Genomic DNA, 14,990 nt, shown 5'->3' on the forward strand with positions numbered 1-14,990 from the left:
TTTCCAAAATAATTAGTATCGATGGGTGCGCTGGACATTGGTCGATGAATAGCAAAGTTTTTCGTTTTTGCCTCTTCATAATATTGTCTAGTTTTTTCAGTCATCTAGTAAAAATTACGGTCGTCATCCAAGCATTCTTGTTGGCATCCTTTTCTGTATCATTCATGTTGGCAAATGCCGCCTTTTTTTAAAATACACAAGAAAAAATAAAAAATTAAATGAACGTGAACAAAATCTAAAAACCGACGTATAACCGATTCTGTGCGTCATATAAACAATATATTTTTACATTAAAATTAATAGGACTGATTTGGGACCACACTAAAACGTCCTATAAGTGATCGTCGTATAAACAATGCTCCACTGTACTTATTTGGTTATATTTTAAAGTAACCCTTTAAAAAGACTGATTTAAACCAGCAAACCCTGTCTGCTGTACTTATTCATATCAAGTATTTATGTATATATTTAGTGTTGATGATAAATTTGATTTAATTTTTAAAAATGTGAGGTAAGTTGCACCAAAAAATGTGCATAAAATATTGATTCTTAAATTTTGGACTTTTAGTCATTTTGATCTATCTACAGTTTGATACTACTACTTACTACAATGATTCTATCTGCAGTTAACTTCATTTCAGTTTTGTCCTGCCAGTTACAGAACTGTCGTGAATTCAATTCTATCATTAGTTGGTAATTCATGGGTTATGATAATGCCATTCAATACATCTTTCAGAAAGAATGTGTAGTGTTGTCTGAGAAAACCTCTATGAACTGATGATAAAGCTGGTTGCTATAAATTCAACTTTTTGAAAAATGGGTCATAGTGTATAACAGTTTGACTACTCTACCTTATGACATATCAAGATATTTTTTGGGTAGAAAAATATTTCTCAGTTTAATACGCTTTGTAGATTGAACAAATTTTGAATTATTATAGCAATATTGATTTAAAAGATAATTTACAATATTTTTTGGAAAAGAGCGCTCTTTAAGAATTTCTTTATGTATAAGGAAATTACATTTGGAAGACAGTTGGTATGCATTTAAAAGAGCAATAGCTATTTTTTTTCTAAGCCTTTTTTAAAAAAGACTAAATTCTTTGTCTAATTCATGTTCACTATAAAGGAAAAAAATTAAAGGTACTAGTTTTATTTTTATATGTGTTGCAAGTTTTCGTTTTGTTGTATCTATATATTTCTTTGCAGTGATTTCATTATTCTTAATTTTGTTATACGCTCAAGAGATTGGTACTTATGTGAGTTTGAGGTCTTATGAGTTAGAATAAGATTTTTTCCTAATTTCTAATATTTATGTGTTCGTTTTAACACAATTTTATAGAAGTTAGAAAAAAACACTGATGAAATTTTAGTTAATTATTCATTAATCTTGCAAGCAATTTTTTTAAACATGTTGCAGTTTGCTGAAATTATTTCTTAGTAATTTTTAATTATCATTGTTATGTTTTGTTTGTAATCCTGACTTTTTGAATAAAATAAAGGTGAACATGGAGGAAAAATAAATTTACTTTTTTGATACTATTTGATAGATATTTTGAAACTTTCTTCCCATTTTTTTTCCTTAGTAAATGTAGATTTATTTAAATAAACTTAAGTATTTTAAGCACGTTTTATGATTTAAAAAAAAAAAAAAAAAAAAGAAACATTTATTTTGTCACTGCAAAATTTGGCCTTTGTGGCAGGCTCCGATTCTCAAACTCAAACTCTAATATGTAGTCTAAAGTGACCACATTTTTATTGAGACAAAGCGGGACAAATGGGATGAAATGAGAATTACAATTTAGTCAAACTTTCAACACGCACAATATATACACAAAAATACGAATAAATGTTTGCAAAAATATTTTCAACATCAACTGGAAGTAAGTTAGATGCTGTTTGAATAGTATAGGTATAGAATGTGCGCCGCACAACCTACTCCAATATTTTTTTGCTTCAAATGTTCGTTAAGTTTCGTAAAAACGTTATTGATGCCTCTTTCAGCTTTTCCACCAAAATTTAAGTTAGTGTTATCCGCACAATGGGCAATAATTTTATTGTTTAAATGATTCTTTTTTAAAATAGTACTTATTAAATCAAAAATTATTTGTGAAGTTTCATCAGACAATGAAACAAAATCTAATATTCTAATTTTATTTCCTGTTTCTGGATCAAAAAGTCTAACACCTGTGGGAAATAATTTTAAATCTTTGTGGTTGGAAGCATCAGAATATATGGATATAAATGCGCATTTTTCTAATTCTTTCTGCAATTGTGAAAACGAATATGGTGAAAAAACATTACAAATAATTGCTTCGGTTTTTGTCCTTGCACATGCATATTTTTTGTCGTATAATGTTTTGATCACTTGCGACGTACAATCCATTGATCTGAAACTTTGATTGTGGTTTATGGTGCGGAAAGCAAATAGGCATTATTAAAAAATCTTTTGTGCCTCTTTGTCGCTAGATGTTTAGTAATATCGCTTTTTCCACCATGTCATACCGAAAATTCAGCATTGCGTTTATCACACCGTACCATATAGTCTATTTTGGTACTTTTAAAAAAATGGAAATTCTCTGCTTAGCTCTTCATTAAATTTGCATCCTCTTTATTTCCTCATCTTTTATTTTGTGGGTAAATACTAGAAATAAATAAAAAATTTACTACAAAGGCTAAAAAAGATTATTAAACTTTACCTTATTGACCGTTACTTTGTGGCGACTATTGCTTAACCTTTGTCAATCAAATAATGAGTCAAACCGAACGTCAAATTGAAAACAACAAACCGCACTGTCTAACGGCAGTCCGCACTTATCTGAATTAAGCCGAGACGTAAAGACAATGATCGCACACCATCGAGTAAATCTAACTTGGTACATTGCCTAATTTAGTTTACTCTGCACGCATTTTATGTGTCTTTTTTATGTATTTTTTATTTCTTTATATTCACCATAATACTTAATAAATAATAGGAATATATTTTTACAGTACATTTAAAATAAGAAATGCAGATATTTTCTAAAAAGCGGGACATTTTTAAAAATCGTCGGGACGCGGGACAGTCCACCAAAAAGCGGGACTGTCCCGCCGGAATCGGGACGTGTGGTCACTTTACTGTAGTCCCATATACTTAGCAAGCAAGAAGACTTGAAAAAATACCATTGTTTCATTATGCTCACATCAAATCAAAAGCAAATCAATATTCTTTATTGCTAAAAGCATTTTGTTTGCATTAATTGATTCAAATGTTAGTCTATTTTCCTCATGATATTAAAATCTATTCAAACTCACGTTTTTCTATTGCTGATGCAAGGAAAAAATTTTATTGTGAAAACATTGAATTAAAAGAATTGAATTATCAGTGAAAACAGTTAATCATAGTTCACACTTTTGGTTTAATCTCAATGCTCTTTGATTTTTGATATCACTTAAACCATATGAACATCCTTTGTATATTAGTAGTAAACATTTTGTGAATTAATCTTATGGCTTTGAGAGTGTGCAAAATGGAGGAAAGATTTTAAAAACTTCAAACTGTTTTTTTTTTATTGCTAAAACACTGCTTTTCGCTGCAAATCAGCATTTCTTTTCAGATAAAGTCAGTGGTGTTAAAGTTCATAAAAATATTATTTTATTCCACTTATTTTTGGGCTAAAATAATGCTCAATTAAAAAATTAGTCGCAGATTGGATCGAAATACTATACATTTAGATATAGGGTAAATGATTTTTTTATTCGGTTTTGCCTTAGAAAATCAGTGTTTTCATAAATCTAATCCAACGAAAAACATCTATCCATCATCGTTATAACCTGCGTGCTCATGTTAAAATATTCAGATAATGAAATTTAGATTTGAAATTTTTTTTCCCTTACTAGAGTTGAAGCTTTTATTTTTCTATCGCAGTTTATATTTTAAAAAATCACAAGTTAATCATTCGGCATTGCCGAAAATGAAGCAACAATTTCACGAATCTAGTTCATTGAAATATATCTTTCCATCATCATCACTGCTACAATCTATGAGCTTACACTTAAAATTTCGCTTAGTGAAATTTAATTTAGCTACATAATTTCAGCGAGTATCATTAAGCTAGACGTTTTTGTTTCACTAAAACTAAAGAATTTTAGAAAAAGTGAGCAAAATGAAAAATTCTAATGCACAATTTTTTATTAAATACACAGTAATGTTGATATCCTTCTCAACATTTTTATTCTTTGAGTAAATAGGAATTTTGCTGTATCGAAAAATTATTTTTACATGGATGTATGAAATTTAATTCCTGTGTCTGTAGTGTAAAACTAAAAAAAGGCGTACTTTTGACTTCAGTACTCTTATAACATAGTTAAATTAAGTAATGTTAATAAAATCGACTGAAATATATTAATTTCTTTCTTTTTTTTTTTCTTCAAAAGACTACTGCTATGCTGAATATAATTTCCTGCGTTAAATTCATGCTAGAATAAATACTATAAAATAATTAATAACGTAAGCTTTTCTACGTTTTCAAATTTTAAAACTATTCTTTATAAAAAAAAAAAAGATTCAACATTTTCTTTTCATTTAACAACATGAAAATAAATCTTTAAAATGAATTTGAAATACACTTTAAGATTAACATTGTTAAAAGAATGAAAGAACAAAATTATTTATATTTATAACACATCATTTTAATAAGTAATATCAGGCATCCACAATTTCACAGCTTTTTTACTGAATAAAATATCTTACTATTCAGAACTAGAAAATTTCGTCTATTAAAAATTTTTCGGTGGGTACCATTGAAATTTAAAATATTATGAAAATACGTTATATTAAGCCCACATATTCATTAAGCTACAATAGGGCACAATTTATTATACATATATTTGTTCTCACAGTAATTTTTCTAAAATAATTGGATTAAATTAAAGCTAGAACGTAATGGGCTTTTGGCTTAAACGAACGTCGGATGGGCACAAGTGACGTCACTTTATAATCATGTGACTCTCCGCTTCAGACGAAAACGAAAGTAAGCGTTTTTTGCTTAAAAATAACTAAATAAATAGAGAATTAGCTCTCTTAGAAAAGTAATAAAATGTTTTCTGAGATTCTGAATGCATTAAGATTTTTAAAAAATATTTACTGTAATTGTCCATTCCCTTCGTTAATTGAAGCGACTTATTTTTGTAATCACCGTAATGGCCAATACATGAGCCCTAATGTCTTAAAGAAGTTGCGAAGGTCAGAATAAACTCAAATTTGTAAGGTCTTAGAATTTTTCCTAATTTCAAATAAATCTAGTGGATATCTCAGTAACTTGTTTTTATCAATATCAGAGATGATTGTTTCCGGGAATTCGGATTTTTCGTAACACCCTTTCAGGGTTTAGAAACTGGGAGCAGGGAATGATTTTTTTTAGCGGAATTCCACGTATCTCAAGATCATTGATCGCTTAAAATCTTACGAAGTTTTTGCCGCAATCTGAAACTTAAATTTTAAAGCTTTCGATAAATCGTGTTAATGAGACGTTTTCTTACGCGTGATTTTTCCGCCATTTTTTTATGTGTATGTTTGTCGGATTTTTACCGTTTTTATTATTTAAAACTACGCCGGAATCTGCTTATCACGATTCATATTCATGCGACCTTAATATAAAACTTCGTATTCGCTTGGTAACAAAATCAAATATCGTAATTTACATTTACACGATTTTGAAATCAATATCGCGATTCGAATTCAAGCCAGTTTAAAATCCAATGTCGCTCTTCGTATTCGCGAGATCTAAAAATCGTACATCGCGATTCGCATTTAATGCAATTTAAAAATCTAATTTTGCCATATGTAATTTCTCGTTCTTTCTCATAAATTCTATGTCTCAATTCATATTCAGATGATTTTAAAATCTGATAATGTGATTTGTATTTTAGAATTCCTAAAATCCAATGTCGTTTTCATGTCCAATATCGCGATTCTTGTAAGAACTAAGTTTTTTTTTTCTTAAATTAATTATTATAAAGGTGTGATAAATCTTAGTTCAGAAAATTATGTTAAATATGAATAGTATAAAATTGATGGTTTGTTATAATGTTTGAATAGGCACATAAAATTTCAAAGTTTTTTCACTTTGTGTCACAATCACTCTTGCAATTTGCCAATTCTTTCCAATTTACTCATTTTTCAAAAAGTGCTATTTTGTCTTGATAACAGCAATATATCTACAAGTTTTTGTATGAAATTTTTGTCATAGTTGCTAAATATGCTTGGATCAATTTAAGTAATATGAAACGTCCCCCCCCCCCCCAACTAGGCAACAAAATATTTTAACCGTTTCAAAAATCAGTTTTTCCATTTAAGTAAATCAATATAAAATCTTTGTCGCCAGTACAAAACATTTTTTTTCCTTAACAGGTGCGAATAAAACCATGTGCTGTGTAAGCAGACTAAAAGCGATAATTATGGCTAGTAGTTCATATGGATTTTTAAAACTTCCATTAGTACTTAAAATACATTATAGCATCTTTTGTATTTAATATGGGTTTGTGGATCTTAATTCCAGTCTTTAAAAAATATGTTTATTGATTATGACAGAAGTAGGCTACTGCTAGTAGCCTGTGTGTCTGTACTAACTTCACAGAAATAAAATTTAAAAAAAATTTCTCTTTTTTTTGTTTACTTTTTGCAAAATTCTTTAAAAATTTTAAAAAGAAAAATATTCAGTTTTCTTCTTATTTCTCTCATAAAGAAATTCTTTAAATACGCAGACGTGACACTTTTCCGGGAATCCGCGGAATTTTGGCCTGGTTTAAATCAAAAGAATTAATATTTCAAAAAGTGAATAATTTTAATGTTTCGATCTGGTGGACCATCCACAAACTATACATGTGATTAAAATATTTGCGATTTCAGAATTTTTAGGAACATCAAAAGATATTTATGAATAAAAAGAAAATTCCTACCACGAATCTTTTAAAGGTGAATTGGAGTCTTATATTTCCTATTTTTAGAAATGAAATCAAAACTTCACTGTTGCTGATGGAATTGCTTCATAAGTTTTATTTCTCTATGCGCAGTTAATTAAAAATGTTAATCTAATTATCAGTTCAATTATGCATGAAATTTTATAGCTATAAAATGAGAGGTTAATGATTTAATATTTTGTTTAAATATGCAGTCGGACCTCTATTTGAAGAAGTCGCTAATTCCGGAAAAAAAGTTCGTTATGTGGAAAATTCGTTAAATAGAAAATCACCTTTTGAAATCTTACACAAAACAGGTCTTGAATTCATAAACACTAGAAATAATTAAAATTGCAATTGATACACCTTTATCTTGTAAATTATTATCTATTATTTATTTTATAAATCTTAACCATAAAAGAACTCTGCAAAGAAAGTAAGAATAGAACAAAACAGTATCCAGTGTTACTCTATCATGATACATATATTTTCCACTGAATAAAAAAGTTGAATTTTTATATATTACAATTATTGCTGCATTTAGTATAAAAGTAATTTTAAACATACATTATCGCATCCGTTCTTAATTGTCATTGCGACTGATAAAGTCCGTTAATTTTGTCTGAGTGTCTCGCTTGAAAAAGTGTTTTTTTCTCATAATAGGTCTCGCATTTTTGTAATGCACCAATAACTCCTTCAGGCGTATTCTCCTCAAACTTCAGTCTACGTCGAATTGTTTCAATTGATATGAACATTTCATCATATGAAGTTTTGCTAATTTCTTCACTATTTCCGTCTTCATCTTCGTCTTCCTGACAATTTATGGCTTAATTGATTTCAATATTTCACACCGTCCAAAATATCCGATTCAGTTAATGTAGTGTATTTGGAGGCAAGTAAAAAGCTGTAACGTTTTTCAGTTTTTTGTTGATTTCCTTCGGACGGGCAGGGCAGTTGTCTAAAATTGAGAGCAATTTTGCGTTGCTCTGCAATCATAAGTTTGTCCCAACTTTTGAATCCATTTTTCACAAATTTCTGACGTCATCCATGAATTTTTGTTGAAGTCATAATCAACCTCCAAAGATTTTGTGCCTTTAAAACATCTTGGAGTTTTGCTTTTTCCTATAATTAATGGTTTTAATTTTTTATGGCCAGACATATTTGCACCTAGCGTGATGGTTACTCTTGCTTAGCTATGTTTTACTCCAAAGCATTTTTCATTTTTAAATGTTAAGGTCTCTTGAGGCAAACATTGAGGAAATAAACCGTCCCATCAGCATTAAAAATGTTTTCTGACTTATAGCCTTTTAAAATTTTATTAAGACTCTCTGTAATCCAACTTTCGCAATCTTTATCATTGACGTCATTACTTTCACCAGATATAACTTATCCACTTCAAAACTGCCTCATTTACATCTTCATAGACACATGTTTTTAAACGTTATGAACAAGTTTTCGGTAAATCATTATTTTCAATCTTATCACGGTTTCTTATTTTCGTTGATAAGCTGCTTGAAGGAGTACCAAATTTTGAAGCAACATCTTTTCTTTTTCACACCTTTGTCCACCTCTTGAAGAATTAAACTTTTTTCTTTAATGGTTAGTCACTTTCGCTTCGACAGTTTCCTGCCGCAAGAACAGCAACAAGCAGCACTCTGGTCAGCAATCTAAAAACAGGAGTCGACTTCAAGGGCTCTACTGAGTGAAAAGAGGAATGTTGAAAGTTTTTCTAGAAGGGAAGTGAACAGTGGGGGTGGGGATGAAGACGCCATGACGCATGGGACTTGTCAATAAGGGACCAGGGATCACATACTTTGAAGACCTATTCCCTGTATCTTCCCTGCTCATTTCCTATTCAATGAATTTGACCCTTTCCTCCCTTTTCTAGAGGTGTTGCATTGCCTGGATGAAATGCGAACGAAAAGGGAAAGGAGTTTTACTGCTTCCTCTAAAAGTTAAGTGGATGGGAAAATCAATTCAAGGTCATTTCCCCCATAAAATGTGTTAACAAGTTAATAATTTTTCAAATATTTTGGGAAATAGAGATAGATCTAAAATAAAAATAAAAAAAAAACAATTCGTTAAATGGAAAATTCACTTCGCTATTTGGAAGTTAATTTACGAAGAAATTTTCGAAATGTTCTTGGTTCCACGCAAAAATTGTGCTCCGGAAAAAATCCGGATTTCCGAATTTTTTGTTAACCGTGATCGGGAAGTTTCCGGAGATCGAAGGTTCAGACATTTGAAAAAATCATTGATCACAAATGTTTACGGAAATCAAATTTTCAAAGGTGGAACTTAAAAACACAGTTTATTTTATTTGTAATGGAGAGCCAGATAGATACTTTATAAGCTTATATTCAAGATTAATATTCATTTTTTATCAGTAAATAGTTATTATAATCATAAACTCAAGAATTTGTAAATTTTAATTACTTCTCCAGATCGACATAGGTATTTGTAAATGGTATAGGTATGTGTAAAATTTTAAATATATTTTAAGTAAATTAAGAAATATTGAGAAAAAGGAAAAAAACCTTGTTTAAATTTTTTTCTAATTTTTCGATTTAAACTTTTTTTTGTTTTCCTCAATAAATTTTCCGGAATTTTGACTTGGGCTCACAATCATCCCTGTAAAATGAAAGTTAGTTAAATAAAAAAAATTTCGAAATATTAATTGTTCGCATAGTTTTATTTATAGTTGACTGCTCTTATTATTTGGAAACTGTTTCTGAAGTTTTATGTTATCGCACAAGGTTCAATTTTTCCATAATTTTTTTTTAAAATGCATATTTTTCCTTTTAAATATTTTTTTCTCTTTTATCTTATTTTTCTCTCAAAACCTTCATAAGATCCTGATTTTAATTCTAAAGACTTAAATGAAATTTTATAGTTGCTTTATACTTACCATTTGTAAAATTGAATTTTAACAATGAAAAAAAAAAAATAGAAAAAGATTGGTTCTGGGTTCTAATAATATGTAATGTTTCTTACAATATTTTTTTAACCTTTCAGTCGACTATCTAAGCTGAAATTTTATTTATATGTTGAATCTATACGAAAAATGAAATGTAAGTTTTGGAAATTTACAGTTCATTCTAAATTTGTTTTATATCCTAATTTGTATAATCACCTTTAAAAGTTCCTTATAATGTCTTTAATTTTATTTTGGCTTAGGAGTAGGAACTCTGCCAAAAAATATAAGTATTTAAATCAATGCAAAAAATTAATATTTTTTATTACGTGAGTTTAATATGTTAGTCTTTAACCTTACTAAAGAGGAAATTAATGTTATTTTAAATGGCTGCCGTCTTGTCTGATATTGAATTGCATCAAATTAGTATATTATCCCTGATATTGAATCACAGCAAATATATTTTTTTGTAAAAAGTTCTTTTCTTTGTTCTAATTAAAAAATATCTCATTTATAGAGCGATAAATTTTTCTTTTTATTAGTTTTACAAATTGTTAGCTAAAACGTGGCAGACTCGGAACATTTGTTTCCCCCCCCCCTCTTTTAAAATATTAAAAATTGCAATGCAAATGATTATAAGTACCTGTAAGTCTATATAATACAGCATGTGCTTTGCAGTCATAAATCAGACTGCACATCTGTGCTTTAATGTATTTTAATAGTGAATAAGTACTTGCAGTAAATATACATTATGTAACGTAAGGGAACGGAATAATTTAGCTTTTGGGAAGACTAATTGATAATTTAATTTTTTCTTAGTGTAGTAAAACAATGTTTGGAATAAGGCCAAACGATTGAGGCTGTGCACACTTTGTAAAGTTAATTAGGTTATAGTAAAATTTTCATTCAACTTCCTCTAAGAAAAACTTACTTTTATTGTACCTAAATTCTATGTTTCTTAAAAAATCCTAGAATTACATTTGTTTTGAACATGTTTTTGTTTAAGAAAAATTTAAAAAAAAAATAATAATAATAATAAATAAATAAAAATAAAAAATTTCAATGTCAGAAGATTAATCTATTAATAACCTTGTGTACGCTTAGAATTAGTACTACCTCTACATTTTATAATTTATTATTTCAGTGTTTTTTTTTTTTTTAATATTAATTAAAATGAAATTAACAGTTAAGTTTCTTATGCTAATTGTGAAGGGTTTTTGATTATTCTTTGGTTTTAACACTAGGGTTAACACTATACAATTCTTTGGTTTTAACACTAGGGTTAACACTATACAAGAGACGCTAGTTAGACAACCTAAAATTACATATTAATCTAACTATTATGATTTATAGTTTATATAAATTAAGGTTATTATAGATTTATTTTTCAAGATAGATTCATCTGCGCGAAATTTTTTTATGCATTTACTCTACAAAACTCGTAATTTTTAAAACTCAACGTCACCCCCATCGGTCCTGTAAATAAATAATCCTGTAAAAATAGTTAAGTCTAAAATACCATTCCTTCCTTTTCTCCAAGGTATGAAAGTACAAGAGAACGTAATGTAGTGTATGTGGCGGCGGCGCACTGTTCTCGATAACGAGATGTGGCGACCTTGGCGGTGTTGGACGTCCCGAGATTGGCCAAAAAAGTTTGGGAACTGTTCACGTGTGCTCTGACAGTGATACATCCGTTTTCGCGCGAGTCGCCCTTTCACCGTCGGGCTCGTAGAGGAGTCGGATTTCTCGGAATTATTTTTTTTCGTAATAAATCCGAAAGGACTTCATCATTTCCTATAGTGCCACGATCCAATAAAGTTCGACATGTTCCCGAACTTACAGCAGTCGCAATGCAACTAAATCGGTAAAACATTCTGATGTCGGACGAGACACACCGTGTTTTCGTTCTACTTCCTCAGCAGCCATGATGGTTGCTCGTCGTCTCGTCCCAAATTTTCTCTTATGATCTGGCTTAAATTCAAGTGAATTATATATATCTGTTTTTGTGAAAAAGATCATTAGAATGCCGGGTTATAATATGCCGCCCACTGGAGATCGATGGCCGGTCTATAACGGCAAAGGTATGAAATTTATTCGTGATTTGATCTATTTCAATATTTGTGTCAGCTGATTTTTTGTTTGATTTTTTACACGTGCATGAAATACTAAACGTGTTACTTTAAATGCGTTGCTTAATTATTTTCAATAGCTTTCTCTTTCTGATGTTGTCTTAGAATAATATAATTAGGCCACTAAAAAAGTGTAAGCGTATCCGATGTTGTTTCATAACCATATGGGGGCAACTGTTATCTAAATTTAAAGTTATGGCAGCCCCGCGGTCACGATGACGCAATGTCTGCTAAAAGAAATTTTAATTGTTATGCTTTTATTATTTTTCTAAATAATGTTTTCGTTCAATACCTGCTTGAACAACAACTCGTATCTAGTGATCTTCACTTTTAATTTAGTAAACTATTTTATTAAAATTTATTTTTTGTTTCAACTTTTTAAGGTTAACTTTTTAAAAAAAAAAATTTAAATTATTAATCCCTACTATTTAGAAACAAATCTTTTAAATTTTATTTGGTAATATGTTCGGGGAGATTTCCATATCGTGATTGGTTGCAATTATGTTAATTGCCGTTGTTAAAAAATTATTTTTTTGACAAACTGTTAATAAATAAAAAATTTATTAATATTTTTGCTAGTAATCTTGCGTAAAAAATTGCTCATTTACACGTATTTTTTAAACAATTTTCCTATTTTATCGCGAATAAGATATTTTAGAAAGATCTAGAATTTTGTTTGGTTATGTAACGTGTCTCGTCAATTAAATGTGTCATGATCAGCTGTAATGGGTTGATAAAAATTTATTTTTACATGTTTCTAGTTGTTGCTATTAGATTTAAAATATATTATAGAAATTTATTCTGGAATGTTTAATATCGTGATAAACAAAATTAATCAGTTAAAAACAAAACAAAAAATTTTAAATAATTTTTTATTGATTTAAAGTAAGATCTTTAATTTAAGATTTTTCTATTGTTGGTATAAATACTTAAATAGTATATCGTTTCTTAATGTTTTCAATTTTGATTTATAACTAATGTGAGTCTGAAAAACAAGTTTCTGTTTCTAGTATTTTTTTTACCTGGTTATAAATAAATTATGCAAACTATCTTTTATTTGATTCTTTTAATTTGTGACCCAAGTTAATATGTTAAAAAGACATATTTTCAATGAATAATTTAGTAAGGTATGATCAGTAATAATTAATATTTTAAACATAGTGTTCAGTATTCATTTTTATCATCGCTGAAAAAAAATTTACTTTAGATAGTTTATGTGTTATGGATTTAATTCAATAGTTAATTAAAGAAATATCCTGATTTAAAAATTGGAAAAGGTATAGTAAGAAAGTATTTATAATAATAAAAATCAAATCCTAGTAAGTTATAAATAATTTATTAATTGGTGTAATAATTTAGTTAAGTTGTTGCATATTTGAAGTAAATATTTACATTCTTTATATTAGAGTTAAATTACACTTCGAATTTTATTTTTTGATTTGAAATTATATTGAGATTTCATGCGACAGTAATCATTGAATGTGTTGAGAAAGAGAATATCACTATTTTGTAAAGATAATTGAGTTATATTAGAGCACGTAAGTCTAATTTTTTTTTTTGTAGTTATGTTGACATGTTATAGAATAATTCTAATAATGATGCTATGAGCCTGTATATTCTTTTGCATTTTGTGAATGTATTAAAAAGAAAAAACTAAATTGATCGATATTTGGTATTAAATCTCTATCCAAATTTTATGTATACACAAAAAAAAAAATTCCCCAATAAAGGTAAGGCATATTCCTAAAGAAACGTTAAGCCAGTTTGTGGTACTATTACTTGCCAAAAATTAGCATTTTTGCATAACGAATTAACTTCATGGCCTTGAGTTTGAGCATTCAATGAGATTTCCCTATAATTAAATTCAGTGTGGTAGAATCTCAGAAACACAGCAACATTGTCGCAGAACATTAGTTCTTGCAGAAAGATTTTTCTTTTGAAAAGTAAAACATTTTTCTTTTCTATAGAAATATATACATAATATTTTAATGATGCATTTAAATAATCATTTTTTTTACTTGCACAATTTACGCTGATGGAGCGTAAATCAATGTAATGGCTGATGGAGCGTAAATCAATGTAATGTTCGTTTGTATTGTTGGTAGTTATTGTTTTTCATGTAAATTTTAAACATCCTGATGTATTGAGAACGATATGGAAAATTTAAATCCTGCGTTTGAGTGTATACTTTTTACGGCAATAATTCTATGGAATTTTTTGCAGCTATTGATTTGTCCATAGTTTTAAATACAATTTTTTTTATATGCAATATTATTCATTAAACTACTAAATTTCGAAATGAAACAATTTTCGGTAATTACTACTATGGATTTTATGATTTTTAATTTTCTTTATTGGGATAATTATTTACAAAATGGAAGAAAATAATTTGCACCCCCCCCCCAAATTTCGAGAATATAACCCATGATATTAGAATAAAAAACTACCTATTCCATGCTCAAATAAAAAAATATATATTTTTATTTATTTTTTAACACAGCTCTTCTGTTATTCTAAATTAGTAACATATATGTTTCAGGGAGCGTTTTTAAGTGCTTATCTTTGTTTTTTAAAAGCCTTTAAACGTGCTTTTTTCATTGGGTGTTTTTATAAAGTGCTTAATGTTACCTTTTCAAAAATGAGAATTTTTTTTTCTTTTGATTTTCGCCACATATTATGCAAATGCATTTTTCCCATTATTCCATTCAACGTTTTCACGATTCATTCAGCCAGTTATTCGGTTTCCAGGCGGTTCATAGCATATGAAAGCGCCAATCATTTTATATGTTTGATGAAATTCTTGCGAGTCCACATGTGCGTCTGCTGATCTGGGTTCGATAAGATTCAGTTACTCTCATTTACAACTCTGCTGCATTTGCAGGATATTCTCAATTTCAGGCTTCATTTTACACCTGTCTGATATCGAATTGAAAAACCTCGTGATCTTTTCTAATGGCTAATATAATCAAGAAAAGAGTTCTTTGCTAGAAACTGGTCCTTTTATCGTGA

At 28.8% G+C, this 14,990-nt stretch overlaps 1 protein-coding gene across 3 annotated transcripts in view; it reads left to right on the plus strand.

Moving 5' to 3' along the window:
• Positions 1–14,990, plus strand: part of LOC107440339 (eukaryotic translation initiation factor 4 gamma 3) — an 82,225-nt gene that overhangs the window by 34,980 nt on the left and 32,255 nt on the right. The window lies entirely within an intron of this gene.

Source organism: Parasteatoda tepidariorum, chromosome 2 (genome assembly GCF_982258835.1).
Source record: "Parasteatoda tepidariorum strain Cologne lab strain chromosome 2, Ptep-v5.0, whole genome shotgun sequence".
Lineage (NCBI taxonomy): Eukaryota > Metazoa > Arthropoda > Arachnida > Araneae > Theridiidae > Parasteatoda > Parasteatoda tepidariorum.